Source organism: Schistocerca nitens, chromosome 8 (assembly GCF_023898315.1).
Source record: "Schistocerca nitens isolate TAMUIC-IGC-003100 chromosome 8, iqSchNite1.1, whole genome shotgun sequence".
In the NCBI taxonomy this organism is placed as follows: Eukaryota; Metazoa; Arthropoda; class Insecta; order Orthoptera; family Acrididae; genus Schistocerca; species Schistocerca nitens.
This window is the reverse complement of record NC_064621.1, coordinates 40,144,525-40,168,080: the sequence shown is the minus strand read 5'-3', so window position 1 is coordinate 40,168,080 and position 23,556 is coordinate 40,144,525. Positions and strand designations below refer to the sequence as shown.

Here is a 23,556-nt window from a genome sequence, read left to right as displayed (position 1 = left end):
AATGGTTTTCCAGCAGCTTGACCCAAAGTCTCCAACCTGTTTCCACAGTCTTCCCAAGATTTCTTCTTGGATGCTGCAACTATCTGTTTGGCTTTGTTTCTTTCTTCGACATAGCTTTCTCTGTCTACCTGAGTTCTAGTATGTAGCCATTTTTGATACGCCTTCTTTTTCCTTTTACAGGCTACCCTTACTGTGTCATTCCACCAAGTTGTTTGCTTCATCCTACATTTACACACTACTATTCCAAGACATTCTTTAGCCACTTCTAGTACTGTGTCCCTGTACCTTGTCCATTCCTTTTCCAATGACTGTAATTGACTACATTCAACTAACTGGTACCTTTCTGAGATCACTGTTATGTACTTGTGCCTGATTTCCTTATCCTGAAGTTTCTCCACTCTTATCCTCCTATATATGGACCTGACCTCCTGCACTTTCGGCCTCACAATACAAATTTCACTGCAGATTAAATAGTGATCAGTGTCATCAAAGAATCCCCTGAATACACATGTGTCCCTCACAGCCTTCCTGAATTCCTGATCTGTTATTATATAGTCAATCACAGATATGGTTCCCCTGCCTTCCCAAGTATACCGGGGAATGTTCTTATGTTTAAAAAAGGAGTTTGTGATTTATAAGCACATACTGGCACAGAAATCCAAGAGTATATAGAAAAGTCAAAAAACCCTTCAGTGAAATTAGAAGCAAAGGTGGTAAAATTAAGAGTGCAACTGGAATTCCAGTGTTAAATGCAGTGGAGAGAGCGTAAAGATGGAAAGACAGCACTGAAGGTCTCCATGAAGGGAGGATTCGTATAATGTGGCAGAAGAAGAAACATGAGTCGATATAGAGGAGATAGGGGATCCATTATTAGGACAGAATTCAAAAGAGCTCTGGAAGTTTTAAAATCAAATAAGGCAGAAGGGAAGACAACATTCCATCAGAATTTCTGAAATCATTGGGGAAGTGGCAACAAAACGACTATTCACGTTAGTGTGTAGAATGTATGACTCTGACGACATACCATCTGACTTTCGGAAAAGCATCATCTACACAATTCCTAAGACGGCAAGAGCTGACAAGTGCGAGAATTACCGCACAATTAGCTTAACAGCTCATGCATCCAAGTTGCTGGCAAGAATAATATACAGAAAAATTGAAAAGAAAATTGAAAATGAGAGGCAGTTCTGATGAAGCGATCTATAATGGAAGCAAGATTAAAGAAAAATCAAGACACGGTCATAGAATTTGTTTACCTGAAAAAAGCGTTCGACAATATAAAATTGTGGAAAACTTTCGAAATTCTGAGGAAAACAGGGCTGAGCTATAGGGAGAAACGGGTAAAATACAATATGTAGAAGCGCCAAGAGGGAATACTAAGAGTGGACGACCAAGAACGAAGTGCTCGTATTAAAAAGGGTGTAAGACAAGAAAGTTATCTTTCGCTCCAACTGTTCAATCTGTACATCGAAGAAGCAATGGTGGAAATTAGAGAAAGGTTCAGGAGTGGAATTAAAATTCAAGGTGAGAAGATATCAGTTATACGATTCGCTGATGACATTGCAATCTTGAGTGAAAGTGAAGAAGAATTACATGATCTGCTGAGTCGAATGAACAGTCTAATGAGTACAGAATATGAAATAGAAGAAAGACGAAAGCAAAAAACCGAGCGAGGTGGCGCAGTGGTTAGCACACTGGACTCGCATTCGGGAGGACGACGGTTCAATCCCGTCTCCGGCCATCCTGATTTAGGTTTTCCGTGATTTCCCTAAATCGTTTCAGGCAAATGCCGGGATGGTTCCTTTGAAAGGGCACGGCCGATTTCCTTCCCAATCCTTCCCTAACCCGAGCTTGCGCTCCGTCTCTAATGACCTCGTTGTCGACGGGACGTTAAACACTAACCACCACCACCACGAAAGCAATGAGAAGTAGCAGAAATGAGAATAGCGAGAAACTTAAGAACGTATAGTAGTGAAACATGGACTGTGGGGAAACAGGAACAGAAGAGAATTGAAGCATTTGAGTTGTGGTGCTATAGATGAATGTTGAAAATTAGGTGGACTGACAAGGAGGTTCTGCGCAGAATCGGAGAGGAATGGAATATGTAGAAAACGCTGACAAAGAGAACAGACAGAATGATAGAACATCTATTAAGATATCAGGGAACAACTTCCATGGTACTAGAGATAGCTGTAGAGGGCAAAAACTGGAGAGAAAGACATCGTGTTCATTTTTATCAGAATTTGCATTCTCTAAATCGAATACCATGGGCAACATCCTGCAGATGACGAAGGCATTGTTTAAATAATTCCTTAACTAACTGTTTAGGCCATAATAAGGAAATCTCAAAAGTGGTACAATTCAGGCAGTTCTTCTCCACCTGTATATAACAATTAGTAGGGTATGAAATGGAACGACCACATAGTGTTAGTCGTATGTAAATCAGGTGGCACATTTCGGTTCACTGGTAATATCTAGGAAAGCGCTATCATTCTATACAGGACATTGACTACGAAACACTTTTACGACCTGCACTAAATACACTCCTGGAAATTGAAATAAGAACACCGTGAATTCATTGTCCCAGGAAGGGGAAACTTTATTGACACATTCCTGGGGTCAGATACATCACATGATCACACTGACAGAACCACAGGCACATAGACACAGGCAACAGAGCATGCACAATGTCGGCACTAGTACAGTGTATATCCACCTTTCGCAGCAATGCAGGCTGCTATTCTCCCATGGAGACGATCGTAGAGATGCTGGATGTAGTCCTGCGGAACGGCTTGCCATGCCATTTCCACCTGGCGCCTCAGTTGGACCAGCGTTCGTGCTGGACGTGCAGACCGCGTGAGACGACGCTTCATCCAGTCCCAAACATGCTCAATGGGGGACAGATCCGGAGATCTTGCTGGCCAGGGTAGTTGACTTACACCTTCTAGAGCACGTTGGGTGGCACGGGATACATGCGGACGTGCATTGTCCTGTTGGAACAGCAAGTTCCCTTGCCGGTCTAGGAATGGTAGAACGATGGGTTCGATGACGGTTTGGATGTACCGTGCACTATTCAGTGTCCCCTCGACGATCACCAGTGGTGTACGGCCAGTGTAGGAGATCGCTCCCCACACCATGATGCCGGGTGTTGGCCCTGTGTGCCTCGGTCGTATGCAGTCCTGATTGTGGCGCTCACCTGCACGGCGCCAAACACGTATGCGACCATCATTGGCACCAAGGCAGAAGCGACTCTCATCGCTGAAGACGACACGTCTCCATTCGTCCCTCCATTCACGCCTGTCGCGACACCACTGGAGGCGGGCTGCACGATGTTGGGGCGTGAGCGGAAGACGGCCTAACGGTGTGCGGGACCGTAGCCCAGCTTCATGGAGACGGTTGCGAATGGTCCTCGCCGATACCCCAGGAGCAACAGTGTCCCTAATTTGCTGGGAAGTGGCGGTGCGGTCCCCTACGGCACTGCGTAGGATCCTACGGTCTTGGCGTGCATCCGTGCGTCGCTGCGGTCCGGTCCCAGGTCGACGGGCACGTGCACCTTCCGCCGACCACTTGCGACAACATCGATGTACTTTGGAGACCTCACACCCCACGTGTTGAGCAATTCGGCGGTACGTCCACCCGGCCTCCCGCATGCCCACTATACGCCCTCGCTCAAAGTCCGTCAACTGCACACACGGTTCACGTCCACGCTGTCGCGGCATGCTACCAGTGTTAAAGACTGCGATGGGGCTCCGTATGCCACGGCAAACTGGCTGACACTGACGGCGGCGGTGCACAAATGCTGCGCAGCTAGCGCCATTCGACGGCCAACACCGCGGTTCCTGGTGTGTCCGCTGTGCCGTGTGTGTGATCATTGCTTGTACAGCCCTCTCGCAGTGTCCGGAGCAAGTATGGTGGGTCTGACACACCGGTGTCAATGTGTTCTTTTTTCCATTTCCAGGAGTGTAGTATTAACAAAAGATATTGACAGTATACAAAGAAGGGCAGCACGAATGGTCACAGGTTTGTTTTAACCATAGTGGGGCGTCATAAAGATGCTGAACTGGAAGAAGCTTGAGGATAATAAACGCAAACAGTCCCGTGAAAGCCTAGTTACATATAAAAAAAAAATGGCTCTGAGCACTATGGGACTCAACTGCTGAGGTCATTAGTCCCCTAGAACTTAGAACTAGTTAAACCTAACTAACCTAAGGACATCACAAACATCCATGCCCGAGGCAGGATTCGAACCTGCGACCGTAGCGGTCTTGCGGTTCCAGACTGCAGCGCCTTTAACCGCACGGCCACTTCGGCCGGCAGTTATATATCGTTTTGTGGTCGAAGCGCTTTTCTTTGCCGTGTTTATTTCGTGACATGTGATAAGGAAATGTGGTTCTACCCTGAGCAAACACAATTTTTCTTGTTTAACGACACGCACATGTTGAGCAGAAGTTTCTCCGTCTTCTGTGGCTTTTATTTATTATCTTATTGTTACATACTGCTGTTCACAAGTCTGGTAGTTGCGGCACGGCTAAAGTTATTGTCCTCCAGTGTTCTCTTTTTTTTTTGATCTCGCGTTTTTGTGTTTTAACAGGGTGTTCAGGGTGTTTGAGTGAAATTTCATAACAGTCAACGGACAAACGGTGTGCATTAGGAAGCACGAAAAAGCGACATCTACAAAACATGTCACACAGGAAGGCAATAACTGTAACTGTGCTGAAAATACACTATGTGATCAAAAGTATCCGGACACCTGGCTGAAAATTACTTACAAGTTCGTGGCGCCCTCCATCGGCAATGCTGGAATTCAATATGATGTTGGCCCACCTTAGCCTTGACGGCAGCTTCCACTCTTGCAGGCATACGTTCAACTTTCTTTCCTGGGAATGGCAGCCCATTCTTCACAATGTGCCATTCTTCACAATGTGCTGCACTGACGAGGGGTATCGATGTCGTTCTGTGACGCCTGGCACGAAGTCAGCATTCCAAAACATCCGGAAGGTGTTCTATAGGATTCACGTCAGGACTCTGTGCAGGCCAGTCCATTACACGAATGTTACTGTCGTGTACTCCGCCACAGGTCGTGCATTATGAACAGGTTCAAAATGGTTCAAATGGCTCTGAGCACTATGGGACTTAAACTTCTAAGGTTATCAGTCCCCTAGAACTTAGAACTACTTAAACCTAACTAACCTAAGGACATCACACACATCCATGCCCGAGGTAGGATTCGAACCTGCGACCGTAGCGGTCCCGCGGTTCCAGACTGTAGCGCCTAGAACCGATCGGCCACCCCGGCCTGCATTATGAACAGGTGCTCAATTGTGTTGAAAGATGCAATCGCCATCCCCGAATCGCTCTTCAACTGTGGGAAGCAAGAAGATGCTTAAAACATCACTGTAGGCCTGTGCTGTGATAGTGCCACGCAAAACAAAAACGGGTCCAAGGCCCCTCCATGAAAAACACGACCACACCTTAACGCAGTCTCTGAATTTTGCTGTTGGTACCTCAACGCTGGCAGATGACGTTCACCGGGCATTCGCATTACCCACACCCTGCCATCGGATAGTCACATTGTGTACGGTGATTCGTCACTCCACACAACGTTTTTCCACTGTTCAATCCTCCTTGTTTACGCTCCTTACGCCAAGCAAGGCTTCATTTGGCATTTACCGCGTGATGTATGGCTTATGAGCAGACACTCGACCATGAAATCCAAGTTTTCTCACGTTTTGCCTAACTGTCATAGTACTTGAAGTGGATCCTGATGCAGTTTGGAATTCCTGTGTGACGGTCTGGATAGATGTCTGCCTATTACACATTACGACCAACTGTCACCTGTGTCTGTCAGTCAATAGATGGGGTCTGCCTGTACGCTTTTGTGCTGTTCGTGTCCCTTCACGTTTCCACTTCACTATCACATCGGAAACAGTGGACCTAGTGATGTTTAGGAGTGTGGGAATCTCGCATACAGACGTACGACACAAGTGACACCCAATCACCTGACCAAGTTCGAAGTCCGTGAGTTCCGCTGAGCGCCCCATTCTGCTCTCTCACGATGTCTAATGACTACTGAGGGCGCTGATACGGAGTACCTGGCAGTACGTGGCAGCACAATGCACCTAATATGAAAAACGTATGTTTTTGGGGGTTTCCGGATACTTTTTATCACATAGTGTACCAAACAGACTTGTAAACACTAGTGTGTAATAATAAGATAATATATAACAGCTACTGAAGATATAGAAACTTCTTCTTCGAAACAAGTGTGGTTAGTAAAACATGAAAAATTGTGTTTGCCCAAGGCAGAAGAACATTACCTTATTATCTATCTACAAAGTTTCTATACTAAGCTTTTAGTGAGAAACCTAGGAACATACTACAGCCCCACACGTATTGCTCCAGTAGGGATCGCGAAGACAAGGTTAGAGTAATTATAGTGCGCCCAGGGGCGTCCATCCAGTCAGTCTCCATACGCGAATGGGACAGAAAGAAGCGCTAACAGCTGGGGCAATGGGGGAGAAATACACAAATGTGAATTTCAATGAAGTGTTCAAAGATACGTAAACTTTGTTGAGAAAATCATTAATTAGTCAGCGCAGCGTGAAACATATCCAGACAATCCTCTTCTTGTCTAAACTGTTTATCGTCCAACTTTCACTTTCATACATCGCTACACTCCATAAAAATATTTTCAGAAACGACTTCCTGGCACTTAATCTATACTCGATGTTAACAAATTTCTCTTCTTCACAAACGATTTCCTTGCCGTAGCTAGTCTACATTGTATATCTTCTCTACTTCGATCATCATCAATTATTTTGCTTCCCAGATAGCAAAACTCCTTCACTACTTTACGTGTCTCATTTCCTAATCTAATTCCCTCAGCATCACCCGACTTAATTCGAATACATTCCATTATCCTCGTTTTGATTTTGTTGATGTTCATCTTATATCCTCCTTTCAAGACACTGCCCAATCCGTTCAACTGCTCTTCCAAGTCCTTTGCTGTCTCTGACGTAATTACAATGTCATCGGCGAACCTCAAAGTTTTTATTTCTTCTACATGGATTTTAATACCTACTCCGAATTTTTCTTTTGTTTCCTTTACTGCTTGCTCAATATACAGATTGAATAACATCGGGGAGAGGTGGCAACCTTGTCTCACTCCCTTCTCAACCGCTGCTTCCCATTCGTCTCCCACGACTCTTATCTCTGCCAACTTGTTTCTGTACAAATTGTATATGGTCTTTCGCTCCCTGTATTTGACCCCTACCACCTTCAGAATTTGGAAGAAAGTATTCCAGTCAATATTGTCGAAAGCTTTCTCTAAGTATACAAATGCTAGAAACGTAGGTTTGCCTTTCCTTAACCTATCTTCTATGAGAAGACCTGGGGTGACTTTGCCTCTCGTGTTCCTACATTTCTCCCCAATCCAAACTGATCTTCCCTGAGGTCGGCTTCTACAAGTTTTTCCATTCTTCTATAATGGATTCGTGTTAATATTTTGCTGCCGTGACTTATTAAACTGATATTCGCTAATTCTCACACCTGGTAACAACTGCGTTATTTTGAATTGCGATTATTATATTCTTCTTGAAGTCTGTTACATCTACACTACTGGCCATTAAAATTGCTACACCAAGAAGAAATGCAGATGATAAACGGGTATTCATTGGACAAATATATTACACTAGAACTGACATGTGATTACATTTTCCGCAATTTCGGTGCATAGGTCCTGAGAAATCAGTACCCAGAACAACCACCTCTGGCCGTAATAACGGCCTTGATACGCCTGGCCTTGAGTCAAACATAACCTGGATGGCGTGTACAGGTACAGCTGTTCATGCAGCTTCAACACGATACCACAGTTCATCAAGAGCAGTGACTGGCGTATCGTGACGAGCCAATTGCTCGGCTACCATTGACCAGACGTTTTCAATTGGTGAGAGATCTGGAGAATGTGCTGGCCAGGGCAACAGTCGAACATTTACTGTATTCAGAAAGGCCCGTAAAGGACCTGCAACATGCGGTCGTGCGGATCGAATGAAGGGTAGAGCCTCGGGTCGTAACACATCTGAAATGTAACGTACAAAGTGCCGTCAATGCGAACAAGAGGTGACCGAGACGTGTAACCAGTGGCACCCCATACCATCATGCCGGGTGTTACGCCAGTATGGTGATGACGAATACACGCTTCCAATGTGCGTTCACCGCGATGTCGCCAAACACGGATGCGTTCATCAGGATGCTATAAACAGAACCTGGGTTCATCCGCAAAAATGACGTTTTGCCATTCGTGCACCCAAGTTCGTCGTTGAGTACACCATCGCAGGTGCTCCTGTGTGTAATGCAGCATCAAAGGTAACCGCAGCCATGGTCTCCAAGTTAAAAGTCCATGCTGCTGCAAACGCCGTCGAACTGTTCGCGCAGATGGTTGTAGTCTTGCAAACGTCCCCATCTCTTGACTCAGGGATCAAGACGTTGCTGCACGATCCGTTACAGCCATGCGGATAAGATGCCTGTCATCTCGACTGCCAGTGATACGAGGCCGTTGGGATCCAGCACGGCGTTCCGTATTACCCTCCTGAACCCACCGATTCCATATTCTGCTAACAGTCACTCGATCTCGACCAACGCGAGTAGCAATGTCGCGATACGGTAAACCGCAATCGCGATGGGGCTACAATCCGACCTTTATCAAAGTCGGAAACGTGATGGTAGGAATTTCTCCTCCTTATACGAGGCATCACAACAACGTTTCACCAGGCAACGCCGGTCAACTGCTGTTTGTGTATGAGAAATCGGTTGGAAACTTTCCTCATATAAGCACGTTGCAGGTGTCGCCACCGGCGCCAACCTTGTGTGAATGCTCTGAAAAGCTAATCATTTGCATCACAGCATCTTCTTCCTGTCGGTAAAATTTCGTGTCTGTAGCACGTCATCTTCGGCTCAAGGGAATTATTCTGATAGTATTCTGACACGGCATTGAGTGCTTTCTCGATCTTCTCGTCTATCTCCTCGAAAGTCATCCTTTGATCTGCGATTTCCAAGTCATCTGCATAAACAAGATGTTTAGTGGAAATCAAATTGTTGACCACTCTGTACCTGTAAGAGTCCGCTGCCATTGGTAGAACCTGGAAGGTGATACTGGTCCACACAGTCGCGGGGATAATTGTTCAATGAGAGGGAAACTGGTAAATAAATCATCTTGCAGGATGTAATATTGTTGAAATTTAGATACTTTGCAAATGAGCCATGGGGCTGTAGTTCGTGTAAACAGAGGAAATGCTTTATAATGTGCGCCTACACCAAGACGCGCGTCCAGCGTTAAAATAATATTTCAAATAAACGCTATGACCCGCTGGGCGCAGATATTTAAATCATTGCCACAGCGCTCGATAGCAACAAGATGCCAAACATTTGAAATAACAATCCATCATTTGTTAAGAAATGTTCTAGAGACTTCATTACTTTTTAACGTTTGGTCGCCGACTTGTTAAGACGTGGTGTGAAGCACTGCTACAAGTTACATTTTATTTAGTGCCAAAAACCATGTAAATCACCAAGCAAAACGCTTCGGTAAACTGAATCTCGGACAGACAAAAGCAGCGATTGTTGAACTGCTCCATGTATGAGAGAAACATAAAAAATGTAAGTTTCGTATTCATTGTATTTTTTTAATGTCTATTAGTTTAACGTCTTTGTTCCTTGAGAATATATTGATGCTTCACTTTACAGAAAATCTCTGCTTATTTTTTTTCTTTAAACTCACCATGATTTTTCAGTGTATGTAAGCTTTGTTACAGGTTCTCTCTCCATCGCGGTATCTCGATTGTATTCCGGAGGACATTAATGTGTTCAATTTCCAATATAATAACTTTTTACAAAATTTCACTGTTTTGCATTCATTTCCATTTTTTTCTCATTATTCAGATAGCTCCCTTAGGTATTTTCATCGAAGATCCTGATTGTGTGAAGGCAATCCGGGTCAAAGGTCAGTCACGAAACCACCTTCGCGTAATCAAACCTTACGTCTCCTGAACACAATCGAGAACCGACGCATCGGCGATCATCCATTATTTTTTCTGTCTTTCCAAGTGGTACCAAAAACGGCAAAGCAGAACTGCCGTGAGTACGCAGTCTAGTGTTATAGATTGCATTCTTTATATTGTTGGTTAACATTGCCAGACATCATCATTACTGTTATATTTGATTCAATGTGTGTGAATAGCAAAATCTATAACACTAGAAGGAATACTATATCCGAATACGAGTCACATATAAACTGCCGCAACGAAGCTAGGTGTAACCTTGATACCTCTCGGTTAACATTGAGTGTGACAAATGAATGAGCCTCAGCCATCAATCGAAAGAAGAAAGACCACAGAAGGAACAACAGAACAGCACGACATATCCACCAGTAGCCCGTCAGAGTTCATCACGCTGTCCAATAACGAATCCGAGAGTGGGGGATCAGTACTGGCTCCAACTGAATCTCTGACCTAGGTTGCACGTTCCGGCTGTGCTGTACACGTGGTATATTATCGCTGCTGCGAGGCATAATAGCCTCTGTAGTCGGCGGCGTAAGCAGATCTGGTCAGATGCCTGCCTCACAGGGAGTGCCACTGTACGATCCATGCCAACTGTCTAAAGCAGGGCAATCAGAATGGATCTCAGACAGAGGGAGACAGCTCTGGGATAACAATTTCCGCAGCAGGAGTCACAATAGGCGGCAAATCACGATCCCCACTGTCGAGAGCAGACATAGGACAGAGAGCGAAATTGTGATATTGTCAACGGTAATTGTGGTGGAGGCTACAAAGGAGAACACTCCGACACTTGCTCCAGGGCAGCTAAGTACTTGCTCCAGGGCAGCTAAGTAATAGCAGGAAAGGGCTCAGGCTTTGCTTGTAACGGTGGAAAAAAATCACCCGCAGTGATAGTGGAAACTATCGGATATCAGAAACGGAAGATGTAGCCAAAAGGTCGTTAGTTGGGGGGGGGGGGAGGGGGGGACGAAGTCAGCAACCGTTTATTCACGGCGTTATTCCAAGGAAGACCGTAAAATAAAAACGCTCCGCGGGCAGTTGGTTCAAAGGTGACTTCTTTCATTGCACGCAAGACACGTAACGTACGTACGCAACATGAATACGATAACCACAAACTTACAAATGAGACGGAATGTTCTTTTTTATTTGTATTTCCACTGAACGTATGTCACTATAATATTGTAGCTTGTGTTGGTTCAAAATGACACAAATGGCTCTAAGCACTATGGCAGACTGTTCCCACCGAGCTCCAGGGAGCCGGAGCGCTCACTGCGGCAGCTCGCAGCCCGCGTGGAGGGGGAAAGCGAACTCACTGCCCCCTGGCCGCATGCAGCCGCAACTGACGCAATAATCCGTGTTCAATGACAGCTATGACTAGCCGCGGGAGCCCTGTACTATTGGAGGATATCTTTCTACTGATTGAGAGCGATGGTCGTCCGCAGTGTGTTGTATGTCATAAAGTATTTAAATCTGCGAAGATGTACAATATGCAACGACATTATACATGTCTTCAAGTAAATGAAGAACTCTTGGATGTGGTGCCACTTGATTACACCGCAACAGGACGTGACATTTTTGAAGCCGTTTGTGAATCAGTGGACAAAATGAATTTGCCGTGGGATAAGCTCCATTCTGTAGCGACAGACGGTGCACCACAAATTATAGGGTGTCACCAAAGTTTTGCTTCTCGTTTGAAAAATAAACTCAGGGACGAATTCGGGAAAGACATTTTCACTCTTCAATGTTTTATTCATCAAGAGGCACTGTGTGTTGAAACAGTAGAGCTAGGTGGCGTAATGAAAGATGTCGTGAAGTGTGTGAATTTTGTGCGGCGTCACGGTATGAATCATCGCCAATTCAAAGGATTCCTGAAAGATATGGAAGCAGAGTATGGGGACATACCTTACCACAGTGAAGTTCATTGACTGAGGCGGGGAAAAGTTCTTGATGTTTTCTTTGCCATTCGTGAGGAAGTATCCCTTTTTCTCGAAATGAAAGAGGAAGAAATGCGTTGTCTGAAAGATATAAAATGGATATCAGACCTGGCGTTCCTAGCTGACATAGCTATGCATCTGAATAATTTAAATCTGTCATTGCAGGGCAAAGGGCAGCTAATCGTTGACATGCACGACCAGATCAAAGCGTTCATGGGGAAGTTACGTTATTTTGAGAGGCAGATGAGTAATGGACATTTAACGTTCTCCAATAGTCTTGCTTCTTTAAAACTACGTGAAGGTACTACTTTCGGCGATTACCAAGCAAAGTTAAAGCAGCTCATCACGTCGTTTGAAACACGATTTCGAGACTAGTGTGGAAATGGAACTTAAGGTGTTCAGCACTCCTTTTTCAGTTTCCTCCGATGACTTGTCATCGTCAGTTCAATTGGAGATTATTGATTTGCAAAATTCAACTTTGTTGAAATTGAGGTACTACAACACGTTGCATTTGTCACGATGGTATCGTTCATTACAGCAAAAAACTTTTCCCAAGCTACACAACAACGCGGCTCAGATCTTGTGCATGTTTGGATCTACGTATTGTTGTGAGCAGCTTTTCTCAGCAATGAAAAGAGTAAAAAGTAAGGAACGATCGTTTCTTCAGGATGCAACAATGAAGGCCATCCTCCGCATTAACGCTGTGAACACTTTGACGACTGATATTTCCGATCTTGTAATGAAAAGAAAATTTCAAGCTACAGAGGCCCAATAAATTTGGTATGCAATTTCTTGTAAAACAGTTGTTTCTTATTTTTTTCCTGAACATCGTATTTCCTTACGTAGCATGTAACCACGTCTTAGCAGCTAAGAGTATGAGGTTGTCGATCCTGTAAGACGCAGCTGGCACATCAAAACGCTAGCCTTGCCGCCTGCCTCAGCCAGCCGTGCCACGTGCCGGCCCACTCGAATGGTCACAGCGAGCTACACGGCTCCCTGGAGCAGGGAGCGCTCCGCGGCTCACAACGGAGCCGACGAGCTGGAACAGCCTGCACTATGGGACTTCACATCTGAGGTCATCAGTCCCCTAGACTTAGAACTACTTAAACCTAACCTAAACACATCACACACATGCACGCCCGAAGCAGGATTCGAACCTGCGATCGTAGCATCAGCGCGGTTCCGGACTCAAGTGCCTAGAACCGCTCGGGTACAGCGGCCGGCTACCTTGTGTTGACTCGAGCAACATTCGCGGCTAATCTCTCACGCCACCCTACTGTGCCAAAAGTTCCTTAATCAAACGATATGCGCCCTCGGTCACGCTTTCTGCCAATTCATGACACTTGTTTTCTCGTCTTCCAACCGCTTTCGGTAGGTGGCAGTATAATCCTTCTCACGACTTAACTTTAATTCATCATAGCTCTGGCAATTTGTGTGAAATATTTGTAAATTATATAAAAAAAACCTTCCCCATGAATCAGTGAACACTGAATCATAATCCTTGAGGCATTTCCTGAGATTAGCTTACACGTACAGATAGACGCTAGCGGGCGACTCCAATTTGTATACAGAAGAGAAGAAGACAAGAGGCGTATTCACAGCAACGACTTAACTCACAATGACGACGCGCTAGAGGCTACTCTTCTAGATTTTGATTCAGTTAAAACCACTCTCTTATCGCAACGGACTGTCACGGCGGCCGTTACACACACCCAGCAGCGTAAACAAAATCGTCGCTGAGTCGTCAGCTTCTGTCGCGGACGATCGCTACCTCCATCGCCAGACAGCTACACGACGACGAAGGGGTCAGAAGGAGGACATCGCCCGGGACTGCTGCCACGATAACTAGAGCAGCAATCTCCATGACGTCATCTGCTACCTGGACAACATGGGCAGCAAATATGTGTCGAACGCTCGCAGGAGCTTTTGACAACACTCCAGCACCACCAACGGATGCCAAGGGCAGCACCATCACCATCAGCTATCGCAGCGTCATCAGCCGCAGTGCCGTCAGCGACAGCCACACCATCACCAGCAGCAGCCCCGACTTCGCCAGCCACAGCACCGGCTACGACGCATACTGCCATACGAGCAGGTAAACATTCCCTACCCCAGTCAGCCCACAACCTTCCTTCCACACCCAACCTAAAATTTCACTCAAACTAACAAATGGCCAAGCGTGGACAGTCAGAGTCAGTATGAAACTAAAAGGACGCAGATACCTCTTCCAGATATTAATGAAATGCAGGTCGTACTCATAAATTTTTAAATCCTAAAATACTCCTCAGTGGTATATACCAGCAATAAAGTCCAGAAACTCATCCGTAAGAGATATTCCATCGTCGTTAAAACTAAGGATCCTCATTCCCATTTATCCTTCCTCCGAATTATCCCCTCTTTTGGAGGAAACGCTTCCATAACGACCTTCAAAAATCCTCCTTAACAGCCGCAGTCTCCATGCCGACCCCACAACATCCCCAACAGCGTCAAAGAAGTTAAACATAGGGTACACAGACGAAGAAGTCGAAAGTGAACTCAACTCGCAACCAGGAATCAATGCGTGCAAACACTACTCATCGAAAGTATTAATGGACCTCGCTTCTTAATAATCACCCGACGTCCTCGACAAATTCATTTGACATGGGACCTTGATTTACCGCTGGAAGCATCCTGTAGAAGCGTCTCGATCCGGTACACAGGCATACAAAGTCAACGAACACCTGACAAAAAATTGTCAACACCCACCTACCCGTCCTCACTGCAAGCAAAAGCCACCTACACAAACAATGCCCAAACCTCAACTACCCGCTACACACCTGCGACCAACCTCACCCCATGCCCCGCCCCCCCCCCCCCCCACCAGAAATCCAGATCTAGACCTTTTCCCCAAAAACCTGAACGCACCGTCCTCATACACACAATTGGTACACCAGTCCACAAAAACGACTCCCTCTGTTCTGCGCCCACCATTGAAGATATAATCCGTTTCGTACGCTTACCCTGGAAAACTTGAATCCTTCTGAACTACCTCACAACCTACTACAAATAGCCCTCACCATTCTGCACCATCCTCTATATGAATACCTACGTCATATATTCCCAAAATCAAGCCCATTTCATTTTTGGTCGTCTCGAAACACTGGTCTAAAACTACTTCTCAAACACCGGCTTTTGACGTATAACTGACTTCATAAAATAACACACTGATGTTAAACTGATTTATACACTAAGCTTTTGATGTTTTTTTGTAGACGAAAATAATTCTTATAGCACAGATCGAGACACATGATTTTATTTGGAATGAGGAGAAGCTTTCAGAAGCAGCAGTCTTTATACGATGGTATGCGGTTTTCGCCAGAGGACAGAATATTCATGACCAAAGTGTGTTGCTAGAGGAACGTAGTCAACAGTAGTTGAAACTGCCGCTTGCGCAAAGGAATACGATTATCTATGTCTGGATACGGATACTTTAAGATGGTTCAATGGTTCAAATGGCTCTGAGCACTATGGGACTCAACTGCTGAGGTCATTAGTCCCCTAGAACTTAGAACTAGTTAAACCTAACTAACCTAAGGACATCACACACATCCATGCCCGAGGCAGGATTCGAACCTGCGACCGAAGCGGTCTCGCGGTTGCAGACTGCAGCGCCAGAACCGCGCGGCTACTTCGGCCGGCGATACTTTAAGAACGGCAGCTAATTTATGACCCTCCTTCAAAAGTTGTGGTTTTTGTTCCTAAGTGAAAAACATTACTTATGTTATTCAGGGGCCAAGCAGGCCAAAAACAAGTTAAGAAATTCGGATCACTCAATACAGGCTGGTCAAAACGTTCTTCTACCTTTGTGAAGTATTTTCAGTAAGTGTTACTCTGCAATTTGCAGATATGTACTGACAATCATTCTCAGCATCGTGAGTCATCAGACACACGCTGGCAACTCGCTGCTCGCCTGCGTGGCCCCAGAACTGCTTTTTTTTATATATTGAGGTCGTTTTTTACCAAGCGTAGTTTAAACTTGTAACTGAAGGCCCCCGTACACGATCAGGCTCAGCTGTCAAGCTGTTATCTATCCACGGATATGTCAAACAAGCCTGTACAAGGTCCAGCAAGTTCGTCCATTTAACATACTGTTCGAGTATGTTGTAATTTGCCACTCGTGGGACCGGTTACAAATGCAAATAAGGCATATCGAACGTTGACTCTGACACTGTGTTTAAAGAAGAAGAAGAAAACACGGCGCTGGTCCAACGAATGGTTTACGATGAGGGGGTAATATACACATGAAAACCCGTTAAAGGAAATGTCCCACTTGAAACCTGATGATTACATAGACTTTTTTCGAACGCCCAGTGAAACTTTTAAGAACTTGTTTAGAGTTACTGCGCCATCACACTGAAAAAGAAGGCATCCATATGCGAAAATTTATTCTCTACTACTTGGTCCTAAAATGACAGTTTATGGAAGTACCACAATTCGGGAACATATAGCTTACATTGTCCGATGAAGAATCGGAAATCTTCGACTTTTTTCAATTTAATTGCACTCTCGTTTGTATGTTGTGCTTGGACTATTGATTTTCTTCTCAACCTCTTCCTGCGTATTATACGGTTGGGAACGATGCGACACCTCGATAATTCTGATAATTCTCAGTGCTATTTTGTAGTTTCCATAGTTTTAAAAGCTTGAGACACACTGAAACTATATTTCACTAAACATACGGGGCTATACATCAAGAAAACCAACATCCTACAGTTATTGAAGTTATTAAATTTTCCGTCAATCAATCTTTCTCTCAAACACGGTCTATGTTTGACAAACTCGTCAAACAACATTGTACACATTCAAATATTTGGCAGACATACCGAAGATTGACCAACTGTCTGTGATCATGTACGGGGACCTAAGAAGTCCGAATGATAGTTATTCAAACCCTGCATTCTTGAGAAGAGTGGAAACATGGACAATAAGACAACAATGAAACAGATTCAGGCATTCGAAATGCGGCTGTATCGCCGAGTGTCTTGTACACAAAAAATTACCAAAGAAGATGTTCTTGTGCGAAAACGTAAGGATAGATACAATATTTTAAAACTGATAATGGAAGAAAAAGCTGGAAGGAAAAGATGAACATCATGGCTATACAATTTGAGACCCGCAAGGTCAAAAACAGTACTAGGCAGAACGATAGCCAACCTCCGAAGAGAGACGACACTCTGGGAGAAAGAAGAAGACCGATGCCGTTCTTCAAGTATTATATTATTGAGAAATTAGTTCTTCCGAACAGTGTTACAATTCAGGGTACTGAGTTACGTTGTCCAGTCAAGTTTTTGTCGTTACGTAGAGAGGTCGCAGGGCCATGAATCCAACAGCCAATAAATAAATAAATAAGAATGAAACGTCTTTTATGGTTCCACACCGATACTGTACCGTAACTGAAATGCTTTTTGTGTCAGACAGCCATTATTAACAATCAAAAATGGTATGCAGCAATAACAGAGTATTTCAGAGGAGATCATGAGGGTACAATATGATTAGAGAAATGCGAAGTATTTTAGAAACTTAGACACAAATGTCTGTTCCCTCACCTCCTTAAGCATGAAACACACTCGGCTCTTCCACTAAGACGTATATTATCTGTTCCTGGAAACGTGCAAAGGGCTGCAAAAGCCTAAAAAAAATGGCGAGCACTATGGGACTCAACTGCTGAGGTCATTAGTCCCCTAGAACTTAGAACTAGTTAAACCTAACTAACCTAAGGACATCACAAACATCCATGCCCGAGGCAGGATTCGAACCTGCGACCGTAGCGGTCTTGCGGTTCCAGACTGCAGCGCCTTTAACCGCACGGCCACTTCGGCCGGAGCAAAAGCCTAGTACGGAATAGTTTCTCAGGGTACGATCATCTGCCTCTACTGATTTTACTTCACTCTACGTTAGTACAGCTGTTATCGTTCAGTGCTTGAGTTGAGTGTCACGCTGAAATTCAACCTACAGTATAAAAATCCCATGTTCTATTTTGATTAGCAAGCTCTACCACAAACATGTCATACACTAATTTATAAATTGAGGAATAAGTTACTTGTTCGTTTCCGTTGCATCGAATAGCAGCCACATTACCACATATCGCATGCTATTCATCACATCGCATGAGAATTCCACGCGATACGAGATCAATCGCGTGACCTGATATTTTACAAACTTGCGACCTCAGGACGCATCGCACGGCCTGTAGACGGGTCGCTCCGATGTGCCCTTCGTGTGTGGCCCCCTTACGACACTGGCCTTACATTCTGATGGAGCAGGGTCCAAATCCCTGCCCGACTGCGGAGAATTAACTTCTCCTTATTTTCCCTAATTCAATTATGACGATTGCCAGAAAGATTCCTTTGAGACGGTGCAGACGATTTCTTTCCAATCTTGAGATTCGTCATTGATGACTTTGTCGTCGCTGTGACGTTAAAGGCTAATCTTCCTTCTTTCATTTAGGCTGTTAGTAAAGACAGCGGCCTCAAATTGACCGACTGTCCGCGGTAATTCGAATGTATACGAGGAGAACATTAACAAAACTGAAAAAGTGAAGGGACGGACTCCTGACTGAAAATGGAGTAAGAAAGGTCCTACGAGCAGGTGTTCAAAACTGCTTCGTTGCCACGGTAGTAGACGCTGAAGAATGCAAGTTGCTCTCACCACGTGCCCTGTGTTCCTTTTGCGTTGCAGGCTGTGTGACTGACGCAGAGCACTGTAGCAGGGGAATGGTCCGGTGTTAATGTCGGGAACAAGCCGATATGGTGTTTGTGTACGGCCAAGCAGATGGAAACGGTCGAGAAGCAGCACGACTATAACAAAAAAGTACCCTCACAGACACTAACGACATCACAGAACATTTAAAGCCCTTTTTGGGCAATCGTGTGATCACGGATCCTTTCAGATCGACGAACGTGCAGCCAGGTGGCGGACTGTGTGTACACCAGATTTGGAGGACCGGGTTCTAAAGGTCGATTTGTTGTCATTGGGGGTGGCCGAGTGGTTCTAGGCGGTACAGCCTGGAACTGCGCGACCGCTACGGTCGCAGGTTCGAATCCTGCCTCGGGCATGGATGTGTGTGATGTCCTTAGGTTAGTACGGTTTAAGTAGTTCTAAGTTCTGGGGGCTCAGGGTCATTTTAACCATTTGATTTTGTTGCCACTGTACGCACACCGTCCATTTCTGGACAAATGTTCATAAGAACTTTTCTCCTCCATTTCCGGTGAGGAATCCTTCCCTGCAGTCTGTCGGTTTTATTACTGTTCACCCTGTATAAGTATGCTGACGTGATATTTCATAAAAGGTTTTGTAACAGAAATACTCTAGCTGTGGAGTACGGCAGACAATTTGCTCAGCGCAGATGATTGTATTCAGTAAACGTTAGTACTGTTATCAGTTAACGCAGTTTGAATGTCCAGCCGAACAGAACGTAGGCATTCTTCAGTTAGAAGAACTCTGACCTACAAGCAAGCAAATAACTTCAACATGTACAGTGTACCACATTAAAAAGGATGACGAATATTACCGTTGCGACTTTTGAGTTTGGCTCACCGGAGACACCTGACGCCGTTGCCCGGGTAACACCAACACGAGATTCGCAATAAAAGTGGTCGTACAAGAACACGTTCAAAGGGTGTCATGATACTGTTGTTCTGCATAATATTCCTCCGAATTCGACAATAGTAAAAATATAAAAATGGCTGTAAGCACTATGGGACTTAACATCTGAGGTCTTCAGTCCCCTAGACTTAGAACTACATAAACCTAAGTAACCTAAGGACATCACACACATCCACGCCCGAGGCAGGATTCGAACCTGCGACCGTAGCAGCTGCGCGGTTCCAGACTCCGACATTTGTTATGGACAATGTGCCATACGACTCCGACGCGAAGGATAAAGCTTCAACAATACATGGACGAAAGCGAACATTTTGCTCTGGGTAGAAAGGAATATTCTTTTGGATAAAGGTAAACACGTGTAAGGCGGAGATAACGGAACTTTTGTACAAACCAAAAACTACAGACTGCCACAGGTGTGTATATCGGCACACCTATTATTAAACGAGCAAACCCAATTCAATTATTCAAGTCTTTTAGATGAGATCACAACCCCAGGATAGAAGGGAAACTTTGGACCCCAGTCCATCGTAGTTAAAAATATCTTAGCTGATGCATAACTTTAGTCCGGTCATTGTAGTATAATCGGTGAATGTGTAATAATGGATGCAATTTGTTAAAGAATGGTCACTGATGTTGTACATTAAGCTATGGATCCATACCTAAGAAGTTGAGATTAACTTTGCCTTGTCATCATGTTTATCTATGTATTACCATGTTTGGAAATCAGTAATGTACTTGAAAAGGGGCTTATAACCCGAAACATACGTTGCGCAATAACATTAATAATGAAATGTGGATCAAGGCGAAAAACAGTGTTTGTTTAGTTAATTAGATATCGAAGTTTCGGATATCACTCATATGGCAAAATACTCTCATCTGTGGGTGGTATGCCGGCCGGAGTGGCCTAGCGGTTCTAGGGGATACAGTCTGGAACCGCGCGACCGCTACGGTCACAGGTTCGAATCCTACCTCGGGGATGGATATGTGTAATAGGTTAGTTAGTTTCAAGTCTAGGGGACTGATGACCTCAGATGTTAGGTCCCATAGTGCTTAGAGCCATTTGAACCATCCGGATGATACGATAACAACATGCCATTGTTGAGATATTGTCAGTATCGCATTGTCGCACGATGCGAATGACAACGGATTATATCGTTGACATCGGAACACATTAGACCTCAGCTCCTATGTTAATGATGTAGTTAACAATATTATCCATCTTTTAGATGTGAATGCTTATTGCAGTATAATAGCACCTCGGATAATATTTAATCTGATAAACATGATAAGGGCATTTGGTTAACTCCGAATTTGTTCTTACCGAGTTTTCTAACGAATGGAAACCTCTGAGAAAAAGGTTTTAGAAATTGTTTTAGGAGCACTAATTTTCACCGTGACAGCACCGCTCATTCTACCTTTTAGTAATAAATCGTTAATTTTCCCGCCGACTGTTAATATTGCCTCCACAATTCTTAACAAGTCCTGAGATATGTTTACAAAGAAGTACAATATAGAAACACACTGCAGTGGTTAATCCTGCTAGAAGTACTTTAGAATATCGGTTACGCACTAATGCTACCGAAGGCTATAGGAAGCATCCTACAAATGCGTCCGGCTAAGAAATGACAACAAAAGCCAAAGAAAATAGACATAACGTTAGAGAGGAGTGCAACGATGGCGTGGAACTGCACGCTGAACTTGTATGGCAGTAGCAACGTCTTGGCAAAACCTAGAGTGCCGCATATAACGTACCTGTGTGAGTAAAGTGGTGCAAGCAGGCGACCGGGTCTGCTGTCGGCGAGCGTCGCCAACTGGCACTAGCGGTTCACGCACTCGTGACCTGGCGCTGTGTGACGTGCCGTTCTCCCTCCAACGGCTTCCCCCACCCTGCGCACCCACGCCGTATCTCGCGCTCCGCCAGAGCACCGTTCAAATTGTACGAGCAAATACAAGTGGTACGCAAACGAGATGCATTGTCTCTCCAGGAGGAATGTGTAACTAGTGACGGAGGATGTCATGGTCGATGCTAAACAAGAAGCAGCGGAAAAGACCATATTCAGTCATTAAATTCTATCGACATCATTTGTTTTCTTTTGTATATTTGGCATTTGGTATTTAGTAAATCAATAGCCATCATTAAACAAAAGCGTATACTGTTAAGCCCCTATTACACGATGCGCCTAAACCGTATATCTGTGCAGGAGCGTCCCAAGCGTGCATATCTGTAACTACAGGCTGTTTCACGTATACCTATTACACCATCCACGCGGGATATACCTCGCGCACATGAGCAGTAGAGGGTAACAACGCGCGAAACGCAGATAGAACTGTCTGATCTCTTGTAGAGTCGTTTGTTCTACCGCGCGAAACATAAGGGGGACTGTGTGACATAATGGAACGTCATTCGTTCAAATTATTTATGTCAGCTCAAGGTTCCTATTTAATAAAAAACTGTTTTTCTTAATCATTGATTATTAAGTAATTGTTATTCTCTTATATAGGTTACTACTGTTCTGAATTACAAAGTTAGTTTTATATTACGACACTTGGTTAGGCCGGTATTACACTATCAAATTTCTTTGTCAAATATCTTTGTCAAAGATATTTGATGGTGTAATAGGGAACTTTGTCAAATGTCGTCCAATATTTGATCAAATCTAGGGCCTCGCTGTAGATTTGATCAAAGAAGTCGCTTGTCTTCTGTTCATTGCAATGTGACACGTTACCACATGGAGCGCTAGCATCACTGAATTCTGTCGTCTGTAGTGTTTTTATAAACATTGCGGGTAACTACAATTGGTGTGTGCCGACAACTAAAAAATTAATGGAGATGTATGAAGCTGATGAGGCGCTTTACAACGTGAGGCACACTGAATACAAAAATAGATTACGAAGATTGAAGACCTCACCTAACCTAACCTAACCCTCTCCTGTAGCAAGGAATCGGAGTGTTACAGTGAGCCTGTCTTCTGCAGATGTAGCAGTTCTTAAGTGAATATTGTGCTTTGTGATATGAGGATACACTTCATTGAGCACATACAGAAATGTATGCTTATCCATTCTTAAGTAATTGATGTACGACTTGACGTCATTGACTATAAGCTTACGTAACAAGTTTTGTTGAATGCTTTTATCGTGTCGTCGTAAAACCCACGGCTTCACCCAGCTATGTTTCCTTTTTTCTCCCCCGATTCTCTTCCGCATATGCACACAGTGCAATTGTGGTAAATGCAACTGCTGCGGTTAATAAGTTGTTGTTGTCAGCCATCTTGAACTTTGACGAAAAATATGATGGCAGTGTAATACCCATTCCAGCGCTACGTCAAAGATCTTTGTCAAATATATTTGACGGAATATTTGATCACATCTTTGATCAAATCTTTGACAAAGAAATTTGATAGTGTAATACCTGCCTTACAGAGGTAAATGTATTTATACAGCACTTTGCACATGGAGGACTCACTTGTTTTTGCAGCTATCGCAGTGACAGTAAATCTTCAGATTAGTGCAGAACGACAACGAAAACGAAAAGGCTGAGTTTGTCGAGTTCGACCCTGGCTGAAAAGAAGGGACGAAGGGAGGGGATTATATTCATTACTTATGAAAGAACTGAGGCTCGAAGATCCGCAAGAATTTCACTTCGGTGAGGATGTACATGGTCTGTTTCGGGAAGTTGCTGTTTGTGATAGAAGATGGAAGTGACAAGTGTGATACAGTCATGAGGGAGACTACCTCACATTCTCGAAAGCAAGAATTAAATCACATGTTTTTACGTTTTGTGATCATATCAGCCCAGATCACGAATAAAATACTGAAAAAAGCCCTGTCATGTTGCAGGCTGGTTGTAGCATTACGTTTCCTGGCGACTTTCCCCCTTATCACTGCCAGTTTCTCTTTTCTGGCATGCTGAAATAAGGCAAGACGTG

At 44.3% G+C, this 23,556-nt stretch overlaps 1 protein-coding gene across 1 annotated transcript in view; it reads right to left on the bottom strand.

The window, feature by feature from the left end:
* Positions 1-21,470, bottom strand: part of LOC126199149 (UDP-glucosyltransferase 2-like) — a 136,672-nt gene extending 115,202 nt beyond the window's left edge. Inside the window, exon 1 of the mRNA XM_049935905.1 lies at positions 21,383-21,470. The gene's annotated coding sequence lies outside the window, so the exon portion shown is untranslated. The remainder of the gene's footprint in view (positions 1-21,382) is intronic.
* Between the last annotated feature and the right edge of the window lie 2,086 nt (positions 21,471-23,556).